The following is a 25593-nucleotide window of genomic DNA, read 5'->3' as shown; positions in this document are numbered from 1 at the left end:
AATAGAGCCGCAGGTAGTCTTGGAAGAGAGCGGTGTTTGGAGTACCATGGGAGTTAAAAAGAGACGAGAAATGTTAGTGGAACGGCTTAGAAGCTGCTGGAGAGAGTGATCCATGCTGCAGTGGCATAGTTTCAGGGACCCAGCAGGTTGGCTTGGGTATGTGTGGTAACGAGTTTCTGGGTAAGGTGGGTCTTAAGATCTCCCCAGTGAGCATTTGCAGACAAGGAAGTTGCCTGAGTAGAAGGCGCGAAGTTGCATGTAAACTGCAGGAGTTGTGAAGTTGCATCGTGAAGTAAATTAGTGTAGGGGGAAAAAGTAGGCGGGTGAGATAACCAGTGTGATTTGACCAGGATAAGAAGGCGAAGGGATCAAGGAGAATAAGGGTTTTGGACCGCGCAGATCGGGGACCATCACTGACTCTTCTATTTACCTTCAGGTAATTGCTTCGCCTTTCGGAGTCTTTTCTCCACTAATGAAACGAGGACAAGATTTCTTACCTTCCGTAAGTATTGTCATTCGGGTGAGATTTGTGTACAGATCAGCAGGAACATGGTAAGCTTTGAACCCAGGCAGGCTCGTCCTTCCAGAACGAATGCGATCTGTACCTACTTTTAGAAGGAGGTGGTGAGAGGTGGTAGGGGAAACTTTGGGAAGCAAATCAACGTTCCCATTTCTCATCTTCTAGAAGCTGGTTGTACTCTGTTCTTATTACAATGGAGTCCCATCTGACTCGGGGGTTAGATTCAAAAGCCATCCCGTGAGGCGAGGATCACGGATGGTCAAAACTATCCTTGAAAATCCCTGAAGGTGCCCATAAAATATACTGCTGTGCTGTCTCTCAAAGAGTTCTCTCCAGGCAGTTTTTCTTCCAGTGTCGGGACGGATTAAATTTCTTCTTTTGCAGCCGAGCACCAGGCGACGTCCTTGGCTTGCGCTTTGGGCCACGCTCTACGAAAAACGCTTAACTTTTGACAGGAAGACGGCACCTGGCCTGGAGGGCCGCTCACACCAGAGGGGCGCCCTGGAAGGCAGGGCAGGGGCTGGGGCTCCCACGTCATGCTGACTCCACACCCCTGCCGGGCAGGTAGAGCTTTGCACATTTTGCTCTCCCTCTGGGCCACTCTTAGAGATTGTCTTGGTCCGTTCAGGCTGATGTGCAAAATACCATAGACTGGGGGGCTTAAACTGCATTTGTTTGTCCCTGAGCTGGAATGTAGCAGTCCAAGAACAAGGGGATGGCAGATTCTGTATCTAGCGTGGGCCTGCTTCCTGCGGCGTCTTCTGGCTGTGTCCTCACATGGTGGAGAGAGCAGCTCTAGGAATTTCCTCTTTATGAGGACACTAATCTCTTCGTGGGCCCCCGTCCTCATGACCTCATCTAAACCTAATCGCCTCCCATGGGGCGCCTGGGTGGCGCAGTTGGTTAAGCATCCGACTTCAGCCAGGTCACGATCTCGCGGTCCGGGAGTTCGAGCCCTGCGTCAGGCTCTGGGTTGATGGCTCAGAGCCTGGAGCCTGTTTCCGATTCTGTGTCTCCCTCTCTCTCTGCCCCTCCCCCGTTCATGCTCTGTCTCTCTCTGTCCCAAAAATAAATAAACATTGAAAAAAAAATTTTTAAACCTAATCGCCTCCCAAAGGCCCCACATCCTAAAATCATCCCATTGTGGATGAGGGCTTCGACATATGAACTTGGGGGCTGGTACCAATATGCGGTCCGTTACAGGCTGCCTGTGCACCTGTCCTGGGCTGAAACGACCACGCCGGATCAGACTGGCTGGCTGGTGGCCGGCTTTGGTTGCGGAGAAAGAAAACGTACACAACGAGGCTCCACGTTGGTCCGCTTGCCAGGTCCCCCCCGCTCGGCTGCTTATGATGGGTTCTCTGCAGCTGCATCGGAGGGTGTGAGCCCCAGCCAGGGGCTGCCGGCTGTGGCCCAGCACGAGTGTGGGGGAGCAGTGGCAGTCTGACAGATTGGGCACCCTGGGTAAACATGGCCGGCCGGCCTTGGCAAGGCCTCCAGGAGCGGCTACGCTGCCCTTGTGGGAGGGTGTGTTTCTCCCCCAAGCCTGGAGATGGTGGGGGTGTGGGTCTGTTTCTCTGCTGCTCGTCCTGGGGAAGTAAGTTCTAGTAAAACTTGGTCAGTTAGGAGCACCTGGCTGGCTCAGTTGGTAGAGGAAGCGACTCTTGGTCTAGGGGTAGTGAGTTCAAGCCCCATGCTTGGCGTAGTGTAGAGCCTACTTAAAAAAAAACAAAAACAAAAACAAACAAACAAAAAAACCCACCAAAAACCCAAACAAACAAACACAAGTACAATTTTGGCCAATTAATGCATTTAAGAGAAAACCTATGATACCATGTATAGCCACAGTTCCATAGTAGTCTACTTGTCTTTTTCTTTTTCCTTAAAAACGTATCTTAGGGACTTTTTGTTCCCTCCCCTCCCCTCCTTCCCTTCTCTTTCTTTTCTTTTCTTTTCTTTTCTTTTCTTTTCTTTTCTTTTCTTTTTTCTTTTTCTTCTTTTCTTTTCTTTTCTTTCCTTTTCCTTCCTTCCTTCTTTCCTTCCTTCCTTCCTTCCTTCCTTCCCTCCTTCCAGAGAGAGAGACAGAGAAAGCACACAAGTGGAGGAGAGGCGCAGAGGGAGAATCTTAAGCAGGCTCCATGCTTGGTGCAGAGCCCAACACGGGTTCTATCCCACAACCCTGGGATCTTGACCCGAGCCAAAATCAAGAGTCAGACACTCAACTGACTGAGCCACCCGGGCGCCCCAGGGATTATTTCTATTGATACACAGAAGACTTCCTCATCCTTGTGTTAGTTGATGTAAAATTTACGTAACATAAAATTTACTGCTTTAACCACCTAACAATGTACAATTCAGTGGCCACTGGCACATTCACAGGGCTCTGCAACCATCACCACCATCTAATTCCAGAACGTTTTCACCACCTCAGAGTGAAACTCCATAACCATTAAGGGGTCACTACCCAGCCCTGCCCTTCCCAGTGCCCAACGACACTTGATCTTCCTTCCTTCTCCATGGATCTGTTTTGGCCATTTCATATACATGACATCATATACCAGCTGGTCCTTTGTGTCTGGCTTCTTCAGTTGCATAATGTTTTCAAGCTTCACCTGCGTTGTAACAGGTATCAGAACTCCATTCCCCTTTAATACCGAATCCTATGCCATTGTATGGACAGAGCACATTTGGTTTCTCCATTCGCCTACTGATTGACATTGGGTTGTTTTCACTTTTTTGGCTAGTATGAATAATGCCGTTATGGACATTCAGGTACAAAAGTTCATTTGAACACCCGTTTTCAACTCTCTTGGGTATGTACCTAGGAGTGGAATTGCTGAGTTGTATAATAATTCTATGTTTTACTTTTTGAGAAACCATCACACTATTTTCCAAAGCAGTTGTATGATTTCACATTTCCACTAGCAATGTATGAGGGTTCCAAATGTTCCACGTCCTTGCTAAACACTTTTTTTTCCATTTTTAAATTATTATTGTTATTATGGCCATCCTAGTAGGGATGTGACATGGATTCTCGTGGCTTTGATTTGCATTTTCCTAATGATTAATGATGCTGAGAGTATCTTTTTGTGTGCTTATTGGCCATCCGTGTTTCTTGGAAGAAACGTCTTCAGATTCTTGCCCATGTTTTTCATCGGGTTGTTGTTTTTGTTGTTGTTGGGTTGTGTTCTTCTATATATTCTGCATACTGCTCTCTTATCAGATAGAGGACTTGCAAATATTTTCTCCCATTCTGTGGGCTGTCTTTTCACTTTCTTGATAATACCCTTTGATACAGAAAAACTTTTAACTTTGGTGAAGTCCAATTGATCCAGTTTTGTTATCATTGTCATTTGGGCTTTCAGTGCCACATCTAAGAACCCATCACCAAATCCAAGCTCATGAAAATTGGCTCCTATGTTTTCTTTTAAGAGATCATTTTAGCTCTTATATTTAGGCCTTTGATCCATTTTGAGATGATTTTTTGTATACAGTGTGAGGTAAGGATCCCACTTTCATTCTCTTGCATCCTTTAAAATATCTACACAGCAATCTGTTCCGTAGTTCAATTAACTAGGCTTCTCCTCAGATATTTGGGTTACTTCCAATCTTTTACCACTAAAAACAATAATACAATAAACATTCTTGTACATAATCACTTCCTACATACGTGGGCATATTTATAGGCTAAATTCCTAAAAGTGGAATTGTAGGATCAAAGGTTTGTTGCCTTATTGCTTGTCCCTAGAGGCTGAGTGGATGCCTTCCAACACTGGGCGAGGATATGTTTCCCTACATCCTTGGTAATCTTTGTAGATCTTTGCCAACCAGATGGGTAGTTTTAATTTGGAATGTTCTTATTATGAGCAAGGTTGTACACTGTTTAATATATTTTGTAATTTCTTTGCTATGAACTTTTTATACCCTTTGCCTTTTTTTTTCTGTTGGATTATTGGTCTTTGTTTTGTAAGAGATACTTACAAAGCAAAGGAGGCTAATGTCTGTAATATGCTCATCACTTACTTTTTAGCTTTATTCATGATGTTGTGTTTCTCCTCCAGAGAAAGTGCTTCCCTCTTCCTTTTTAAGATTTTTGAGCTAAGTGACTATTTATAATAGTGTCCCCTATTCTGATATTGTAATATTATTTTATGGTCTTTTCCTGGTATTTTTATGATTTCAATATATTGTTTACTCTTTGGTATAGCTGGAATTTATTTGCTTATATGGTGTGAGGTAGGGATTCATCTTCCCCCTCTAGAAAATTGAGATCGTTGCTTTTGAAGTCAGATATCCTCAGTTTCCTACCGCAAACAAAGCAGTAAAAGTTCAGTCATGACCTGAGGGAGGCCCCAATTCACTTCATTGTTCAGTCCAGGCTGAGAAGGGCATCTCTGTGCCCTGGAACCAGAGGGCGGCTCGTTCTTGGCTTTCCCTGCTTGAGGAAGCACAGAGCAGCAGTTAAGAACAGGCTCTCGAGGCAGGCAGTATAAAATCACTGCTCAAACTTTTAATCTCTCTGTTGTGTTTTTTCCTTATCTGCAAAATAAGGATAGTAACAGTTCCTCTCTCATAGCTGAATGGTGCTGAGAGTAAACAGAGCTCTGCATGAGGTTGCTCAGAACTGTGCTCGCACGGCAAGCACAGCGAAGTTGCTGCTGTCACTATGGCCACTGTGGGCATCATCACCATTATCTGGACACTTTATAATGGCTCCAACCTCGGGGCTGCCCTTCCTGGCAGAGAGGGCGCTGGTCGTGGGCTCCTCCACCTGGACTGGTGCCATCATTTCTCCAGTCTTCTCCCAGGGGAGCAAGTGGTGATTCTTGAGTGTCTGGCCGAGGCCACCCTAGGGGGGGTTCTGAGCTCTTTTGTGCCCTAATTAATTTCTCAGTCCTTTTTTATTTATTTATTTATTTATTTAATTTTTTTTATTAAAAATTTTTTTTTCAACGTTTATTTATTTTTGGGACAGAGAGAGACAGAGCATGAACAGGGGAGGGGCAGAGAGAGAGGGAGACACAGAATCGGAAACAGGCTCCAGGCTCTGAGCCATCAGCCCAGAGCCTGACGCGGGGCTTGAACTCCCGGACCGCGAGATCGTGACCTGGCTGAAGTCGGACGCTTAACCGACTGCGCCACCCAGGCGCCCCTCTCAGTCCTTTTTTAAATGTTTATTTATTTATTTTAAGGGAGAGAGAGAGAGAGAGAGAGAGAAAGAGCAGGGGACGGGCAGAGAGAGAGGGAGACAGAGAATCCCAAGCAGCCTCCGTACTGTTAGCACAGAGCCCGACGCGGGGCTTGAACCCACAAACCACGAGATCATGACCTGAGCCGAAACCAAGAGTCGGACGCTTAACCAACTGAGCCACTCAGGCGCCCCAATTTCTCAGTCTTTAAAATCAGACAAAATGAAATAAAAACATAAATCAAGTGTATCCCTGAAGGGAGAGGAGATCTCACAAAGGGTTAGCGCCAAAGCTTGTTGACTTACAGACAGTAAACTGAGAAAGTGAGATAAGTGAATAAATAACCCCGAATGAATGATTTTCCTGGTAGGCCAGGACCCAGGGCCCTGATGCCCCAAGTAGGGCTCGGAGCTCACAGGCATGGCCCTTGGCCCCACTGTCCTCAGATTGTGGTGGCAAGGAGACAGGGTCCCAGGCCTTCAGTCACCCACCTCCCCCAATTTTAAAGGGAGATAATAAAGCCACCTCCTTATCTGGGGAGATGGCATCATGCTCAAGGAAGGTCCCCGCTGTCAGGCCACTTGGCCTCACCCTTGGCACTCCTCTGAGAAGTGTCGGGGCAGTGACCTTCAAGCTCTTAAAGACCAGGGCTGTGTGTTTCCTGTGCATCAGGCCAGTTGTTGGATGAATGAACCCTGGTGGGTTCTGGTGACCACTGCTTTGAGTTATTTTGTGACCTTTGGTGAGGCAGTTACTGCTTTCTCTTCCCAGCCTTGGGGGAAGGGAGACACAATTCAGAGAACAAAAGAAGCAAATTCTTGCCTTTTGAGTTTAAGAGAAGAAACAGATGAGCAGATAGGGCCCTGTTCTCAGGACAGGGAAGAGCCCCCACGGAAGAAAAGAGTTTGGCCTCAGGTGGGTCCTTCAGAAGGGGACTCCAACCTCCCAAGGCCCCGGGGAAGGTGTGGCAAACCCTGGAAACCTCTGCTTTCTAGGCGAGGGCAGGTGGGGGCATCGGAGTTCTCTGTCCCGCCTCACAAGGTGGATCTGGTTCTGGAGTAGAGATGGCTGCCTGCAGGAGGCTGGCCTGAGGCTGCTTTGCAGGTTTCCGATCTAGGGGTGGGTTTAATTTCTACGGCGATTGAGGCTTAAGCCATTTGGGACCCTCTTTAGAACACAGAATGCAAAAGGATGCGTTCAAAATTAGGTATAGACGGGGTTTCTTTTGGAGGTGATGATGAAATGTTCTGGAATTCAATAGTGGTGATGGTTGCACAACTTTGCAAATACAACCCCAACCCACTGAATCCTATCCTTTCAACGGGTGAATTTTATGGTATGCAAATTAGATCACAATTAAAAAAAAAACATGCTAAAAAAATGAGGCACAGGGTTCTAGGAGGAGCCGAACAAGGGAGGGCCCGCACAGTTTTGTTTCCCTTCGCGTCTCTGCAGCCCAGTATGGCCAAGAGTGGTGCGGATGGGGGCCAGCCAAAGGCCGTCTTACTGGGAGCTGTGGTCTGAAGAGATGGCCCCCCTTGCACATCAGATCCCCCCCTCCTCCCTGGCCTGCCTCCTATACCCAGGCCTGGGTGAGCTTCCAGGAACTTTGATGTGATCCTGGAGGAAGAGTGGGAATTAATGGTGACAAGGCTTCAACTTTGTGGGATGGCACCAAGAAAATAAAGAAGTCGTATTTCCTGTACTCCTGACTATAAAAACTGAAGTTAGAGCTGTGTGTGTGTGTGTGTGTGTGTGTGTGTGTGCGCGCGTGTGCGTGTCAACTCTGGCTTAGAGGAGCTCCACCAGGAGGACTGCCTCAGGCAGCATAGGTGTGGTCGACTGGGAGGGCTTATAACCCACAGCTCCCGTTGTGGGGCGGGGTGCGGGGGTTAGCCAGAGGGGACCCCGCTTCTTGCCCCCACAGTTTTGGGCAGAGAAGCGACTGCAGTCTGGGCAAGCAGACGAGGCCCTTTGGAGGCCAGGGATATGCCACTGTCATATTCATAATCGGATCCTTGTTTATCTTGAATCAGACCCGGGGCTCTCTGCATAACCTCTGTTCCTCCCATTTTGAAGATTCGGGCCCAAAACACATTTCAGGGAATAAGGGGAAAGCTCATGTTTGAAAATGAACCAGCGAAATAAATCATTGTGCTTCTGACATGATGCCCATTGAATACTTTTCAATTCTTAGCTTTGGCAGCAGCATTTTAAAAAAGCGCACACACACACACACACACACAACCTATCACATAATTCTTTCTCAAAGGCTCATTCAGCAGGTCTGCCTCTCTCAGTTCCCAGCCGCCCACCCCCCCTTCCTTTTCCTTCTCTCTCTTTTTTTCTTTTAAATCAGCCCTTCTGGTGAGAGGGCAAGGGTACATACAGTCTTCCTTTGTGTTTGTAAAACAGAGCCGTATCAGTTGAGCAGTAATGATAACATTTGTAGTTATGCAAGCAGAGATAACAGTAATCAGATCTCCTGCTCTTGGCAAAAACCAATGGCCACAACCTCACCAGGGGCTGGGGTGTTAGGCTGAAAGGGGAGGGGAATGCGTATGGGTTTTATCTATTTATTTATTTTAATCAAAGCCCCCGGCACACTTTTCTTTTTCCTGCCAGAGGCTGTCCAGTTAAGGCCCTCCAGCAGTTGTCCAGTTAAAGAGACCCTACCCTAAAAGGAGATCTGAAGGTCCCCTCCTTGCTCAGCGTCTCCTGGCTATTTTTTTCCCCTGCATCCAATGATTTAGGGCTTCCTTTGCTCTCCAGCAGGTAATCTGACCTCTCTATATTGGAAGGAGCGAAGGCTAACGTACTCACTCAAGCAGAGGCCGGTGGAGTGATTGCATCAGTTTGCAATGCCATTTGGAATTTTTAAAAGAAAGGTGTTGTTCTGGAGCTGCCCTTATTCCTTCCAAATCTGATTTCCCTCAGGGGGTTTCTGTTGCATTGTTACCCAAACAACATGCAAATATATTGATTGCTGGGACTTTAGTCGCAGGGACTGCAGGCTGCAATTGCCAAGGAATGCCAGGGCCAAAAACAGAACCCCGGGCATGTGCGGGTTTCCTGCAGTGGAGACCGAGATCCTCGACATGTGAGCTGTGTTTAGGGATCCTGAAGTGACCTCCTTAGTAGGGATTGGGTGTCTCAGTTTCTCCGCTAGTTGGTGTCTCTGATTTCATTTTGGGGTGGTAAGGCAGCTCTCCTGGGGAGAAGAAAACAGTGTTGAGCTCCCCAGGTGCGGTCCCAAACGTTTTTGCGTAGCCCCAAGGCCCCACCATCGGGTAGGGGTTGTCAAGAGACATATCCTAATTTCTTACCTGACTTGGGCGGAGACGTGGATCCACGACCGTAATTTGCAATAAAATGGAGACCAAACTATTTTCCTCTTCTGCTCTGAGGCTTTCCTAATTCTGTTTAAAACGGAAGGCACGTTGCCCCCCTCTTCTTCTGGCTACCTAGGAGCCGCCCCACTTTCTTCCCCCTTTCTACTCACCTCTACCCCCAAAGGGAACCGGAAATAGGAAGGTCGACGGGGGTGGGGGTGGGGGGGAGGGGATGTGAAAAGCAGCATCATAAACCATGACTCGCGTGGGGGGTGGGGGCGGGGGGGAATCGTAGCAAGAAATCAATGTTGGTTTAGTTTCCAAAGACACACTTTCTTGCCCGTCTCCAGACCTAAGTGTCCGAATTAAAAATTAGACTCGAAATGCTGGGCAGATGTTGGCATTTTCGAGCCAGATGCCATTGGCCTGCGGGTTGCTAGGCAACCCGTGCGGCCCAATCAGCGTGGGTTTCGGAATGGCATCTGCTCCAAGAGACGAAACGAAGCCCCCCGTCCCTGCCGTCTGGTGCCCTGGGCCCAGGCGGGACGCGCTCCCCATGTGCTGGCTCCAGGGAGGGGTGCGGCCCTCTTGGCTTTCTTTGCCTGGACACGCATTTTAATTTCACTGTGTCAACTCTCATTATCTGTCTCCGCAGAATCCCCCTTTTTGGTTTTCAGAAATAATTAAGTAAAAAGCCCTTTTTCACTCACTGCATTTTTGGCATTGATAAAGACATTTGAGGCATTTCAGACGAGGCGGGGGCCGGAATCCGAGCGGCCTTTGAAGATGTTCGTTAAAGACAGTTCTGACAAACAGTGGCAAACAGACCAATTAACCCTAGCATCGAAGTCCTGGCGGCTTGAAACTCCCTTCAAAAGAAATTAGCCCTGATGTTAATAAAGTGGGTGTTAGACCGTTTCAAAATATCCAGTTCAGCAGCCTGAGTCGATTGGAATGGAATGGCTATGGTGCCTTGCCAAAAGAGGAGTCTTGTGCTGGTGTGAATTTTTGTTACAGTGGCTGTCTGAAAGTTAGAAAAAAATATATATATATATATGTCCCAACCGTGGTTGGAGCGAAACTTCCAAGCGGACTAGTCCAGGTTCGTTAAATAAGTAAGTAAGTTGCTCGCCGTGAGAAAGAAAAAGACCCAGAGAAGGACGTGTCCGGGAGTGGGTCCTCTAACGTGGGGGTTGGTGGCTGGACTCAGGATTGCCACCCAGGCTCCAGCTTCCCAGCGATAAGCCTCACTAACACTCCTCTGCCTGCCCAGGAAGGACTGGGAGCTCAGCTGTTGCTTCCTTATCGATTTTTCAGATGACGCGGGAGACAGACCCACAGCTTCAGGCTGGGAAGGTAGCGCTAATGAATTGCCAAGACCCAGGGTGTAGGCATTTGTGGGGTGATGCTTCCTCGTAAGAGGGGAAGGAAATGATCTGCCTGGGGAACTGTTTGCATCTGCCGGGACCGTACAAGTCGATTTTGTAGCGCTTGGGTTACATTTCCACGCGCGGTGCTGGTGTCTTACCTTTAGTCTCCGTCGCAGAAGAGAGAAATAAACCTTCTAATCAATGTATTCTCTGAGAAAAGATATTTTCAGACTTGCCCTGCCCGTGTGTCTGTGTGACAACGCAGGGTAGGGAGCAAAGAAAACAGCAGCCCCGGCGTGGGACGAGGCTGGGACCCCTAGCAAAGCCTTTCCTCCTCGAGGTGTGGGTGGACGAGGCTGGGGCCTGGCTTGACGGGTCTGAAACGGAATCAGAATTCAGCTCTCGAGAGTGGCCTTGAGAATCTATGCTCGCCCTTGTGCCGCTCTCCCTACCGTCCCCGGCAGTTTCCAGAGGGGAAACGGAGGCAGGGAGAAGTGACTTGCTCAGAGTCACGTGACTGTCGAGGGCCCCACTCTCCTGCCTCAACTAATCCTGCTTCCTCCTGCTGCACCGGGACCCCACGTGTCGACCTGCTCAGACTCAGGATTTCGTTTGAGGTTGGCCGTGGGAGGGTCGGGCTCCTGCCTTGGTGACGGACGCTTTTTGTTCTGCCCTGTATGCCGTTCTGTCCTCACACGGGCTGTAGGGGAGGGCTGGGATCCCTCCTGGGGATCTGGGATCCCTGGGGATCCCTCCAGGTCCCTGGATCCCGCCGGGGTGGGGTAAGGCTGTGGCCGAGGCCAGAGCAGACGGTAGAGGCATCTGCCTCCACGCTGTCTCCAGCTTCCTTCTATCTCCACTTTCTCAGGCTGAGCCTTATCTCTCCCAGATAATGGACTCCTCTCTGGCCACCACATTCTCTGGCACCCAATAAGGCTGAAGCACTGACTTGGGGTGTGGTGGGGTGGGGGGGGGGGAGGAAAAACCCTCAGTGCTGAGCACTGACTCTCTTTGTCGCTTTAAGAGGCTCCTATGTTTTTTCTCCGTGTTAATCTCGGAAAAACAAAGTTCCTCGTCGGTTAATTCACTTGGGAGAGCTGGGACAGTTGTCTCATTTCAGTCTCCTACTCTTGGCTTACCCCACGGGTGCTGCCTCACTCAATTCTCTGCCTAGAGGCGCCGCAACTCAAAGTTCAAAGGTGAATTCCTCTATTTTGCTCAATTCTCAATCGGATGTCTAGTTTGAACCTCAGAGTGGCAGAAACCGAATCTGCCAACACAGGGCAACTTTCCTCTTTCCCTGGGGTTGGGTCTGACAATCTGGAGGCTGATGGGACACCAAGGTTATGAGGCTGCAGGGGCCAGGCTCTTACTCGCCACCTGTTCGTGCTGATGTCTGCTGCACTGTCCATTGTCCTCATTCCCTCCACGTGTGATGCTTCTCTGTGGCCCTTCAGGGCACCTGGAAACTTCTGCTGCTCTCACACCACGATAGGGAAAGGGGAACTTTCTGGGGGGCCGAGACTCTGTCTGTCTAGACATAGTGCAGCCATTTTTTGCCAGAGCTGAGCCACATTCTTCAGGGCCCCACCCAGGATGGGGGCATAGGCCCCTCCCCTCCAGGGTTCCAGAAATCGTTCTTAAATTTTCTCATTTGCCTGCTACACTCAAATCTTGGGGTGTGGAGGGAGGGTAACATGGGACGCCTTCTTAGGAACCCGCTACTATCTGAATTACTTTGCTTCTGACTCTCCCTTTCTCCCAACTTGGGAATTCTTTTGCGTAATTGAAGTGTGATTGACATACAATCGTGTGTTAGTTTCAGGTGTACGACATAGTGCTTCAACTTTTGTATGGATTGTGAAATGATTGTCTCAGTAGGTCTAGTTACCAGCCATCACCATACAAAGTTTTAATGCCATGTTTTTGACTGTCTTCCCCATGCTGTGTGTGACGCCTCCATGACTTAGTTATTTTTTAACTGCAAGTTTGTACCCCTTGGTCCCCTTCACCCATTTTGCTCCACCCACTTGGGAATCTTTTATCCAGGATGAAGGGCGGGACTCACCTTCTTTCCATGCAAACCCCCTGTGTCTCCTCAGCCCCGAGCTTTCGAGGTTCCTTTTCCTTCTGCCTTCTGAGTGAAAAAATTACACACACACACGCACACACGCTTGACTAAGATATAACTTACAGATCATAGAATTCAACCATTTTAAGTATAGAGTTTGCTGAACATTCGTAAATTTGTACAGTGCAGACATCACTACAACCAGGTTTAGAACATTTCCGTCACCCCCAAAAAGGTTCTTGCCCATTCACAGTTAATCTCTGCTCACCCATGGCCCCAGGCAACCACTGATCTGCTTTTTGTTTCTATAGTTTTGCCTTTTCTGGAAATCTCATATGAGTGGAATCATATAATATATAGCCTTCAGAATCTGGCTTCTTTATATCTCTATCTCTATCTCTCTATCTCTATCTCTATCTCTGTCTCTGTCTCTAACTCTGTATCTATATATAACTTAAACTTCCTTGATGACTATGATTCACATGGTCTGCTGATGAGGGTTGGGAAACATGGATTCCCATTCAAGAAATCTGGCCGTGCGTGGAGGCTACGGGTATGGTGGCAGCTGGCCGTGACACGGGGCTAGGGAAGGGCTTGTTCGATCTAAGGTAGAAGAGGCTTGAGAAGCTTAAATGCTGATGGAAGCGTCATTAGCGAAGGAGAGGTTGAAGATGCGGGCAGGTGTTGGGCAGTGGGCTGAACTGAGAGCATGGGGTCTTTAAGATGGGGAGGAGCCTGGGGCCTTGAACTTGGGGGAAGGGGCGCCCCTTGGGCGGGAGGAGGGAAGGTGGGAAGGACGGGCAGGGTAGGGGGTTTGGTGGGCGCGGAGGACATTCCCCTCTTGCTTCTCATCCTCCCTCTTGTTTCTCCGTCCCCCACTGGGAGTGAGGAGGGTGGAGTGTAGACAGGAAATCTGAGCAGAATGTAAGTCTGAAATCGTGCTTGCGCAGGATGGGAGGGTGACGTGATCAAGGAGACACCGTTGGATGCCAGGCGGAGCGAGAGGCCCAGACAGTGCTGGCGAGCATGACTTCATGATGGCACCACTAGAGGACGGTGGAGCGATGGAGAAAGGGGTGTGTGGGGGGGGGGGGGCGTGGGAGATGACCAGACTTCACTGACGATGAGGCTTTTGGGGGAGTGGTTTCAGTGGAGACTAGGTTTCTGAGAGGGCCAGCAGGTCAAAGCTGGGGATGCTGACACCCCCTCACCTGTTCAGGAATAGCAAAGAACAAAAACCAACCCAAGACGTAAACTGCCCTCACAATCTCTGTAAAGGGAGAGGCTCATCCATGTTTTACATAGCTGAGGGGGATTGCCTCGTTCCCCAGCTGCCGTAAGGAAAGGAACTAAAATCGTCCGTGATGCTTTTCTGGTCCAACCTGCATCCCGCTATTTATGCTTCCTCTTTGTCGTCCTGAATCCCTGCTGGGTGTGCTGCTGCCCAAAGGGCCGGAGACGGGAATGAATGATGTGCCTTCATCCAGCAAAATGGGCTTTCCGCTGTCCCTACTGTCGTATAGGTTATTGGCGGTGGTCAGTTCTGAGGAATAATATACAAGTGTCAGTGGAGATGGTTCTTTATGAAAAGAGTAAAAAACCCAAACGAACAAACACTGCAAGCACCTCTTTGTTTTATGGAGGATAAATGCGCCATTTCATCCACCTAATGATTTTTGATTCCTGAAGGTTGGGTGCTATTTAATGCTTCCGTTTGTCCCTCTCAGGTCCTAGACACTTAATCTTTTCAGGACATCTCATCACCTTCCAGCATCTGAAATCACCGTGTTTGCCTGCAACGTGTGGACTAGGGAGAAAGGACTATTTCAGTTGGGCAGGCTAGTCCACCACCTTTCATCCAAGAAATCCGTGTCCCAAAGTGACTTTCTGACAGTTGGTAAGAGCCTGTTCTTCCTCAGGTGGCCCCAATTTCAGCTCGCTTCTCTTAAGGGAGCGTTGCACCATGCTGAGTGAGATCACAAGGCTTAGAGGTGGATAACTATTTTGACTCCGGGTGATTTTTACCTTATGCTCTGACTTTGGATTTCCATTGTAAACCCATTGCATTTTGGATTTTGCAATTTGCAAATCCATTGTATTTTTTTTCTGGGGTCAAAAGATTCTGTTGAGTTCCTTAGTCTTGTCTTAGAGACATTCCTAAATGGGGCTATTGTAATGCGTGGCGAATGAAAGAATATAGGACCCTTCATTGAATCCCTACCCTGGGTCCATGGTAGATCATTACAGGATCCTCTGTCTTTTGCCCCCCTCCCTTAACATCCTAGGGGACATCTTGCCCCCCAAACTCTTAGGGCTTGTTGCAGGGACTAACGTGTTCTAGCGTGACCTGCACCGTTGGCCTCTGTCAGGTGATATTGGGTGGCTGCTGACCCGAGCTGGGCCAACCGGTCCCTTACATTTGGATTTGGGAATGGAGGAGGGTGGCCAACTTGTCCCAGTTTGCCCAGGACTTTCCCAGTTGGGGCACAAAAAATTTCCATGTCCTGGGAAACCCTGCTGTCCCCAGCAAAGGGAGGCAGTTGGCCACCCTAAGCGGGACAGAACATTAAAGCCAGTGTTTCTCTGCCACCGAAGCTGTGAGTGAGTCTCTAGTGAGAGAGGTTGTGCTGACGTGGCAGCCCTGGCAGAGAAGAGAAACTGAGAAAGAGACACTAGCCTTATCTTTGTACTTCCCGTGCTCTGTGTATGGACCCTCCTCACAATCCACCAACCAGGGCATTGCATTTTCTGCTCATTTATGTTCAATAGACCTTTGCCATCTCAACCAAAAGAAGCCTGACCAAACTGTGCCAGGTCTTTCCTTCTCATTTAACCTGAGAACAACCCAGGAGCTATATAGTAATGTGAAATTTTACAAACAAAGAGGCAAAGGCTCAAAGATTTTAAAGGACTGAGGGTCAAGGTCGCCAAAGTAGAAAGATACAGAACTGGGAGTGACATCCATCCAGGCCCAGAGACGTCAAGTTTGGGGTCTTATTGTCACACTGCAGCTGTCTCTGATGCCAATATTGGAATCCGTTAACATTGACAAAGTTCTGGTCAGTCTGACATCTTATTCTGAACATCAGCATGTCTGGAAAGGGTCAAGGGACTAGCTTATGCTCACTTCTTGAAGTCCAACTTGCCCCCTTTGATGGGGGGATATCTTTAATGGCAGCCAATGATTCTCTCACATTTGCCACACACCTGCATTCTCCGTGTATTAGCCAATTTAACCTTTACAGCAATCCTATAGGTTATGGGCCATTTTATCCTCACCTTATAGGTAAGGCAACCAAGCTACAAAGAAGTTAAGTAGTTCACTAATCAGTGGTAGGGTTGGGAGTAGGGGTCCAGGCGATGTTGCTCGGCGTCCCCACACTCCATTGCTTCCGGGCATTCAATGATTATCCCAGTCCTGAGACCAGGTTGGGGATCAGGTGCGTCTCACTTCCTCTGGCACCGGCTGCTGTGGACTTTGGGAGGTTATTCACCCCTTTGACCTCCAGTTTTGTTTTCCATTTGTGAAGACTCCACGAGAGAGTTACGCAGGCTGCCAACTTAAGTTCCTGGCACGTGGTGAGTGTTCAATAGCGAGGGGCATACCAGTCTAGACCCCTCTCTTGATGTATTGTTTACATTTCAGTTACAGAGAATAGAATCAATTTATGTTGTTTAAGCAAGAAGTGGGTTTTTGTTGTTGTTGTTGTTGTTTGCTATGTTTCTCCTAAGGTATTCAATGCCTTACGGCATTGTTGAGAATGCTGAAGAAACAGACTAGGTTGTCCGTTCAAGAACGAGTCCCACATCTGGAGTGCAGAACTGACTGCCAAAGAAATATGGGCTCTTCGATGAAAAGGAAGCCAGCGGTTCCTGCCATCCAGAAGCCATTCTATGCAGGAGGCCACCACTGCTCCCGCCGGCTCCAGAAGCAGCCCATATCTGCTGTAATCCACACCAGCAAAGCGGATGTCCTGACACCCGTGGAGCTAGAGACCCTAGCACTGCTACAAGGGAGCTAAATGGCTCCACGGATAAGCTTGGCCGTTGAGAGAGACGACAAAAGGACTACTTCCACCTTCCCAAGCACACACGCTTGCATCTGATGGGCCGAGGCTAAGTGACATCAGTAACCCTAGTTGCACAGGAGTCTGGGAAATGTAGTTTTTAGCTTTCTAGCCTCTACAACTCAAGTGGGCATCCAAGAAGGAGAGTAGAATTGTGTCGGGTGCCAATGGTTGTCGGGAACCAACCTACCACATTAGGGCTGCCCCGTTGGCGGAGCTAGCTGCAGGACGGCGAGTGGAGCTTCCGGGTAGAACAGTTAATGCTCGGGTGAGGAGTAGGGTGTGGACGTGGCTGAGAGCCAAACTCTCCCATCCTCTGCCTTTACAGAACCGTGAGCACACCTGCTGCGCAACCCCTCCCTGCCCCGGGAAGCAGCCTTCTTTGCATGTCCTGTGCTAGGTGGAGTGGGCAGCGCGGCATGGTTCAAGGCACTGTGGGCAAAGGTTCTGGTTACCCTTTGCCACTGACAACGTGCGACGAAGCACGCTTCTTCTTCAGTAAACAAGGGGTCTGGCCGAGGCCTCTCGTCGCACTTAACAACCTCTAAATTTATAAGAAACAGACTCCCTTGTGGTCACTTCATTCCAGAGCTACATTGGAGAAATAACATATTTCTTTTCAATATCAACGTTGTCAAAACCACAGTAGCTGGGTTTGCTTGGTTTCTGGTAAAACAGTGGCTGTTAAAACTATGTCGGTGCAGACGTGGACATAAATAGATAATAAATCCTGATAGGTCTATAGGACTGCTATATTTAGATTCAAACCTGTTCACCCTCACGAGATAAAGCTCCGTTTGATGGCTCAGCTTCCCAAACCGGGCAAAGGTTCAGAAATGGAAGGTTTGTGGATTTCATTGCCAAGAAAACAGAAAGTAGAGGCAGTAATCTAGAGTGTCAGTGTTGATGCTGAATTTTACTGTTGGAGCCCGGGTCTGCCCCCGCCCCTTCCCCAGTCTTTGGCCCTGTAGAGGTCAGGTGTAACTTCCTGAATTCTGTTAGCCTGACATTTCAAGGGCTTAGAGCCATTTAAAAAAGGTGAATATGCATGCAATGACCAACGTGTCGGGGCCAACATTTAGCTTCTGTTTAAGAACTCCTAGGGGCTGAAGTGATTTTCCTAAGCATAGGCAAGCCTGGTTGAAGAAACCCAAATGTACAGATGTTTGATCAGGGGCTTTAAATGAGAGTATTTACATGGAAAAATATCTAGGATCATAGCAGGTGGCTTCCTTCTGCATTTTACATGAATAAGCCTCTCTTGGCTCTCCAGAAATCCACCCTTTATAGGGCGTGAAGCCCCCCAGAGCAGGCAAAGCTCTCCTCTGGGAATGTGTATTTTCTTGGTTGCTTGTGGTATTTGCTATTTGTTTTAGGTTCTCAGTTAAGAAGCCCTTGAGAACAAGAGGGAAACTTCAAGTTCATCTAGCTCAACTCCCCAGTTGGAAAGAGCCAGTGGGAGAATGAAGTCAAAGCAGGAAAGCCTTGTGGGAGATCCTGACTGTCATCTGATCGTCAGCCGTGCGTGGTCCCCCTCTTGCCCTCGGCCACCTGTGCCTTCAGCTCACCTCTTGGACCTTGAGTTTCTGCAAGTCAGTCAATTCCTTCCCACTCCCATTTCACCCCCCCCCCCAGTTTTTTCTTTCTTTGAAGCAACCTGTGTTATGTTTTCCCAGTGGGTCAGCGTCCTGGACGTTTTATCCAAGTGGCTTGGAGGTAGTCCTGCTTATCTTAGCTTCTGAATCTAACCAGTCCTTAATTATTATCATCACTTGACCAAATCCCCTTCTCTCTTCTCTCTACCTTCATCCACACCCACTCCCGGAAATGGATAGGTCTTGGCTGGGCCAGGGGTGAGGACCCCTAGGCCAGTGTGAGCAGTTTCTCATCCAGGGCAGCAAGGATGCCCAGAGAAGCCGGTGGAGGAGGGGTCACAGCAGGAAGCTGTAGGTCCTCCAACCAAAGGAGTCACTGGCAGGTGTTGGAGACAGGAGATTGGACTTTGAGACAGCAGAGAACAACCTCAAGGGCAGGGCCAGGGAGCTTGGCTTGAGCAGGGTCACTCCTTCATGCCATCAGAGCCAGTGGGGGACTCTCAGCACGGTGTGCGGTCCAGGATGAACATTTGGCACCTGCTGCGATTTTAGCACTGTGTATGTGTGTGTGTGTGCACACGCCTGCAAAAATGCAAGCATTGTGTGTGCAGGGACCTACGAGTGACATGAGGCTCAAGACCCAGTCCTTGGCGATGGTTTCCAATCCGTCTGGAAATACGCAAGACCCATCTTACACAGCAGGCCGTGTATTAAGCGCCACATTATGGTGGACAAGAGAGCTAAACTGGTAATGAGGGTGCCGCCCAGTTCTAACCCTCTACCTGTTCCTTAACTTGGCTGTGTGGGCCTCCATTCGCTCTCCTGTAATGTGGAGGGATGGGAGTGACTAGTGACAAACAAAACGAATCTGAAAAGAAAGGTAACACAGATCGAGGAGGGTGCACAGAACATGTGAATTTCCACAAAGCAAACATGGGAATTTGTGGCATCGATACCACCCAAGTCAAGCAATGGATCAATACCAGTGTCCAGAGGCCACTTTCGATCCCCCTCCAGATCACTGCGCGCTCTTCTCTCCAGAGGCAGCCACTGTGGTCTCAATAGTCTGGAAGTCCCTTTCAGCTATAACATTGAGTAACCCTACACATAACAGGCATAGACAGAAGACCACCGCGGCGCCGGCCAAAGCTGTTAAAAACTGGAACTCTGTTGTGTAAGTTCCTTGACATAGTTTTACAACAACGAGTACGTAGGGCCCAGATTGTTTCTTTGGCCATCAGAACCCTACTTTTTTTTTTTTTTTTTGAACAACTGAGCATGATCAACCAAGTTCCTATATCTGCGCTCTCCCCTGTGTCCTTGGCTCTGTGGTTCTGAGGTTGTACTCTGGGTCTGAAAATTCCTGCCTTCATCCCAAAGTTCAGTACCAAGTACAGAGCTATTTTTTTTTCTGGTGGTGCAAAATTGACCTGGGTGGGTACATCATGGTGCTAAGCTATTCCTCAGGGCTGCCAAATTGTGACTTGGCGTGTGTACTTATGCCCGTAAAAGGTTGCCTTAAGCACAGAGGAAGGGCAAGCATCGTGATTACACACACACACACACACACACAGAAAGCATGGCCACCAGTATGATACCCACACGATGCACCCATTCAAACGATGTCCGCAAAAGGAAATGGATTTGAAAATTCTTTGAATGGAAAAAATGGGGCTGGATACTGTTCAGAGACAAATTTGTACACGAGGTTTTACTGAAAAGCTGGTTTCCAGCAAGGCTTAGGATCGTTTCGCTGTGGCTTTCACTGTATTAGAGCTTCCTAACCTCTTCCAGTTAGTGATGCAGTTGGAACTTCTGATCACTCACGAGGGAGCGAGTGACCTTCTTTGTCTCTTTCAATCTACCCAGCAGCTCGGCCTTGTTGGATCGCGTCTCCCCTTATGCTCCCTGCCTTGGTGCTAGAGCACATCTGCCCACACGTACACACACGTACACGTGCGCGCACACAGACCCCGGCCGCCTTCACTGTCTCTCCGTTCCAGCCCTGGCTACTTCTGCCCAGCAACCAAGGCTGGCCTGTCCCGCGGCCTGCTGGTTGGAAAAATGTTGAAGAAGACGGTCCTAGGGGTTTCCTTCTGACCCCGAAGCACAGAGACACGGTGCCTGTAATGCGCTGAAGCTCACACTCCATGTCTTCCCTGCAAGGACAGAAGTAATTGTCACCACATGGGGCCTTTCATGCGGGGGGCGGGGGGGGATCATATGTGGAGCTGGAGAAGGTGGTAGTTATATTGCGTGGTTTGAGGACTAGGGAGTTTCCCAGCTCCTAAACCTCTTCCCTCTTCTCTATCCCACCTGCCTGTCACAGCAACCAATGTGCACCTGCTTAGCTCCGCTCCTATGGGCTGTGAATGATTTTTGGTCATCAGGAGTTTCCTACTAAAATGTGTGCATTCCAACCTTTACGGCCAATACCTCATAGGGATCAGACTAGTGAGGATCTGCGGAGGGGGGCGGCCAGGGGCTGGGACGGCTTTGCTTCATAAGAGCTGATGGAAGGCTGAACGCCAGTATTGCGACAGGCAGAGGGGGGCATCCGTCTTCCAGGTAAGCACCGGGTACAGACTGGTATGGTCTCCCAGCTGGTAGTGGGACCGAGGCTTTCTGGAGCCACGATCAGGTGCTAATCCCAGCCAGTTGAAGGCCTGCCATAGGTGACTTCCTGCCTGTTTGTTACTTGGTGCTTCTATTTCTCCGTGGCGAGAAAGAAGGCACCCTTTTGGATTTATGTGGGTATAGAGGATGACCTTTGGAGGCACACTCAAGCTTGTTCAGTGTCCTCGATCTGCATGAAGGAGAGTGCCTCCCCAGTGCAACCTCCTGATGGGCTCGACGCAAGCCCTTACAAAAACACGAACGTGTTTGAGAGAAGTAAAGCAAAGTCATTTTTGAATGTGAGTCCATGCAAGACTGCAAATGAAAATACAGAGCGAAACTCGATCAAACCTGGCCCCTCTCTCGCAGGCTTCCTCGGGGGTGGAGGAGATGTCTGCAGACTGGAAAATGTAATTTCAAGGGGGCCTGGAGAGAGACAGCAATAAAGACCCGTGTGTTTTATTGCACGTTCTGAGGGGGAAAGGCTTAGGAAGTGCCTTAATGGAGGAAATGAGAGATGGTTCTAGAGGACAGAGCTTGATAAAAGGAAGGCGGCCCAAGCTCTCAACAGGAGAGGTCATGCCTCTTTAATTTGTTGGAATTCATGAAGGGTTTGCTGTGGCTGCAGCAAAGCAAAAGTCGTGGGCTCTTCGAGTTTCTGTCTATCAGTGTTGATGAAGCAGAGATTGAAAGACGCTGTAGCTGGTTATCAAGTAAACAGCGGTGAGCTGGTGAATGTTTACCGGCTGGCTCCAGGGACGGGGTGGCCCGGAGCCCTGATCTGTAGTTTTGCCGATTTCCGTGGTGTAAATACTCCCACCGTGGCTGACCTCAGGCTGCCCATGTGACGTCACTGAACACAGACCTGGGAAGAGATACACAGAATGCGCTCTGGTGAGCTGGTGCGGGCCAGCTCCAGCCCGGCCCGGCCCTGCCTGAACAACCCGGTCAGTGGTCAGCTTTTTTTTTCCTTTGGCGTTGATGTGGGGTCAGGGAGCCAGGAGCCGCCGGTCCGTTTGTCCTTCCTCAGACAGGAGCTGACGGCCTGCTTCAGGATGGCAGGCCCGGCTGTTTTAGGTAGCACGAGACTTGGGCTGGGGAGGAGAGACAGATATAGGTCCCCCAACCCAACGCCCCCGACCCCATGCCTCCTGAAGCTGTGATTTAAATTTGTAATGTTTTAAAATTATTCCTGAAGAATCCGAAATGCTTCGGAGAAATTCCGGTAAGCCCAGAGGATTCTGAGCACAGCGCGGGACGCGCACAGCAAGGGCATATTGGGCCTTCAGGGAAAGCTCCCCTTTACTTGAAATGGACTCTTTTCAATGACGTGTGAGCTGACCGTGGGTAACAGGACCAACAGGGGTCGTGGGGTCATCCCCCTCCTAGTCGTGGTCGGTGAAGGTTGTTTAGAAAGGACGGACTCTGGCTTCCCTTGGAGCTCCTATCTGCCCTCCATATGTCTTGCATTTTAAAAAAGTGCAGACCTGAATTAGAATGTTCTGTCCTGTTACCCCGAAAGTACAATCATACTTGCCAGACCAAACGGGCTCTGTTTAGACCACTTGCGAGGCACCTTTCCTTTGAGTGTAGGGTTTCACTTCTCCGGGCTTTGGAGTACTGGGCAGTTCCCCTCACAGAAGCCATGAGAAAGGGGAGGTCACATGCGAGTCCCTTGACCTTTGCAGGGAGAAGCCCTACGTTTTGGGCGTCAGAGAGAAATTCTGATTGGACAAAGGCTCCTGTAGCTAATGAAACATAAACAATAAAAAACCTAAGCTACCCTCCCCCGGCAAAAAAAAAAAAAAAAAAAAAAAAAACCCTGTAAAAAGGAAAATCTGCTGTTTAATGGCTTATTCCTGTTTGGTATTTTTCTCTAATTTATCCCATGCTTACGGGACACTTGTGTCTTTTCAACCTAAAGACTGGAGAGCTAGGAGGTCCATTATGCAATTTATTCTACATGTATTTATTGCTAAGTGCTGGAAAAATAAATAAGACCCAGCGACTCTGTCCTTAAGCTATTCACTATTTAGAAAGGCAAGCAGAACCTTGGAGAAGTTGGCACTTAGGTCAGGAGGCAGAGGGGAGCCATGGGCAGGGTTTGGTCAGGGGCATGACACAGGCAGAGCTACCTTCTTAGAAACGGGTGTGGGAAGGTGGGTTGGGACCACAGACCAGGAGCAGTGCCCACCCAAGTTTCAGGATGGAGGTCATAACAGTCCATGCTGGTGGAGATAGTGGGAAGGGAGAGAAGAAGTGAATAGGGTGTGAGTAGTTTCATAGAGAGAAACATCAGTGTCAGAGGAAGTATTCAGGAGGGCAGGATGACGAGCCCAATTGAATGGTCTAGCTTGAGAGGAGACAGGGAGAAATGGGTATATTTTCCACGAGTGTCTGGTGTTTCTGCACATCCGTGAGCATGGGCACTGAAAGCTTTTGTTCCAGACTATCTTTTCAAGGACATTTGTCTAGCCAACAGCCTTGGAAGATAGAGAGTGTTGTCCTCTGGAGCAGAAGGTAAGTCTGTTTGCTCTCCAGGAAACTCAAGATAATGTCTACGTCAAAGGTCAGGCAGCTTTGCCGGCAGCCCATCATCAAAATGAAGCTCACACTGCATGCCGTGCCCGGAACAATAACATCTTTGGTCTCTGAGCCGGGAGTCTCGTGTCTCCTTCTAACATTCATGAACCAGTGGCAGGCTAATGAGTCAGCTTGCAAGTAGGGGGACATCTCAGACCCTTCACAATTCTTGACACATGGCAATAGACATTTAGGTCTAGGTGGGCTTTAGATAGCATTTATTTTAATTAAAAAAAATTTTTTAATGCTTATTTATTTTGAGACAGAGACAGTATAAGTGGGGGAAGGGAAGAGAGAGAGGGAGACGCAGGATCCGGAACAGGCTCCAGGCTCTGAGGGGTCAGCACAGAGCCCGACGCGGGGCTCAAACGCACAAACCGTGAGATCACGACCTGAGCCCAGGTCAGACGCTCAACTGACTGAGCCTCCCAGGCGCCCCATTAATTTTTATGTTAGAGACGAGGAAATTGAAGGCCAAGGTGATTTGCTCCAGGACACAGAGAAAGCTGGTAACCAAGACAAGACTTTGTCCCAGGTGCTCCCGACTCCTCTAGAACTTTCTCCACTATTGCAGGCTGTGCTTTGGCTTAACTGTAGGAGGAGTTTCAGTAGATGATGATGGCAGCGGGATTAATGGAGTGCTATGCCATGCCAGCCAGGCACACTTTCAGGAGTTCCACGAGCACTTGAATCTCATTTAAACCTCTTCTTCTATCGTTATCTTGAGTTTGCAGGCGAGGAAACTGAGGCACATAGAGGTGAAGTCCTGGGCCTGAACCCAGGCAGCCTCGTTCCGGCGTCTGTGGTCTTAATCGCCGTCCAGTACTGTTGCAGGCTCATTAAAGTCGGAGAGCCGTGTTGTTGGAAGGGAGCGTGGAAACCTTTCGAAGTTTCTATTTGTATTGGACGGGTCATAACAGAGAGGAAGACCTACGATGTGTTTTGATCACAGAGTCATGATGGGCTGATTTGTGTTTCTACATATACGTTTCATTTCTGATTTACTGCGGAACTGAAAAAAAAAATGCACCTCAGTAAGATGACAAAAAACATTATCTGTTGAGAGACAGAAGGGGGAAGGAGAGGTTCAGGAACTCGGGCCAGTGGTGACAGTTCCCTCAACATGTCCTGGGCTCGTACTACCTTTGGGTGACCGTGCTGAGCGTTTCACATGTACTGTCTCATATGAACCCCCACCACTCTGTGGTGAGGTGTTTCCCGCACGTCCGTGGTACAGGTGACGAGACTGAAGGCAGAGAGGGAACACGTCAGACAGCAGGTATACGTTATCAGCCAGGATTTAATTCCAGGCAGCCCCTCTTCAGACTCTTGTGTTCTCGACACCGCCCTGGCTGTGCGATCACGGAAGGCCCCGTGGCAGAGGTGGCATCCTAAGGCTAAGCAGACTTCTGGTACCAAAGCGGGGAAGGCATCCCGGGTAGAGGGAATGATGACAACAATGGCATAGGCAGCGTCTGATGGACGCGGGGGTAGTGGGAGGTAGAGTTGGAAAGACGGGGCTGGATCCGACCGGGGAGAGTCTTGAATGAGAAGCTAAAGGGAGTCTTGAGATGGTTTTCGAGGTGGGGGGAGCGCATGATGAATGCTGCTGTTCAAGGCATCAGGAAGCGGCGAGAAGATGAGGACCTCAGCTAGGCTCCAGGGTGGTCACGGAGTCCTGCCTCCTGCTTTGTCCTGTCCCCCGCCCTGCTTACTGGCGGTCATGTGCTTATTATCTAGTTATCCTTCCCACTTGTGGTCTTCAACATGCCTTACAATACTTCAGCCTAGACTATTAGATACGAACGTGTGGGCCAGACAGACGCAACCTGCCCCGGAGGGGGCCATCGACCGCTCCACTTGGGAAGGTGCCCCCACAGGTGATCAGCTGGTATTTGAAACGTGATTCGAAGGGGCACTCTGCACAGGTAGCTACCGCAGGGCCTTAGCTGTCTTTACCAACAGTAAAAACCAGGGGTTTTTGTCATCGGCATAACACATCAGGGAAATCACCTTCTATTCTCCCCCCTCCCGCCCATCCCAGGGTGTGGGGATTGGCCTGCAGTGTTAAACCAACACGTCCCCACTGTGTGAGCCGGCGGAAGGATACACAGGGGGTCCAACGGTCTATGCCCTTTAGAACGATGCCCCGGGACTGATGTGAACCAGCCCAGCCCAGCCGGTTCTTCAGAGGATCCTTGCTGCCAGTGTCCGAGGCTTGAACATTTGTAACATTGACCTTGAGTGCCA

At 49.2% G+C, this 25593-nt stretch overlaps 1 long non-coding RNA gene across 1 annotated transcript; it reads left to right on the top strand.

Annotated features, from left to right (window-relative positions):
* Nucleotides 1–13579: 13579 nt before the first annotated feature.
* LOC122493320 lies at nt 13580–17293 on the top strand. Its single transcript, XR_006299862.1, has 2 exons — nt 13580–14379; nt 16215–17293. It is a non-coding gene; the product is annotated as an uncharacterized LOC122493320 (long non-coding RNA).
* The last annotated feature ends 8300 nt before the right edge of the window (nt 17294–25593 follow it).

The sequence above is a fragment of the Prionailurus bengalensis genome, chromosome D2 (genome assembly GCF_016509475.1).
Source record: "Prionailurus bengalensis isolate Pbe53 chromosome D2, Fcat_Pben_1.1_paternal_pri, whole genome shotgun sequence".
NCBI classification, from domain to species: Eukaryota; Metazoa; Chordata; class Mammalia; order Carnivora; family Felidae; genus Prionailurus; species Prionailurus bengalensis.
The sequence above is the reverse complement of the archived record's forward strand: the minus strand, read 5'-3'. Positions and strand labels throughout refer to the sequence as shown.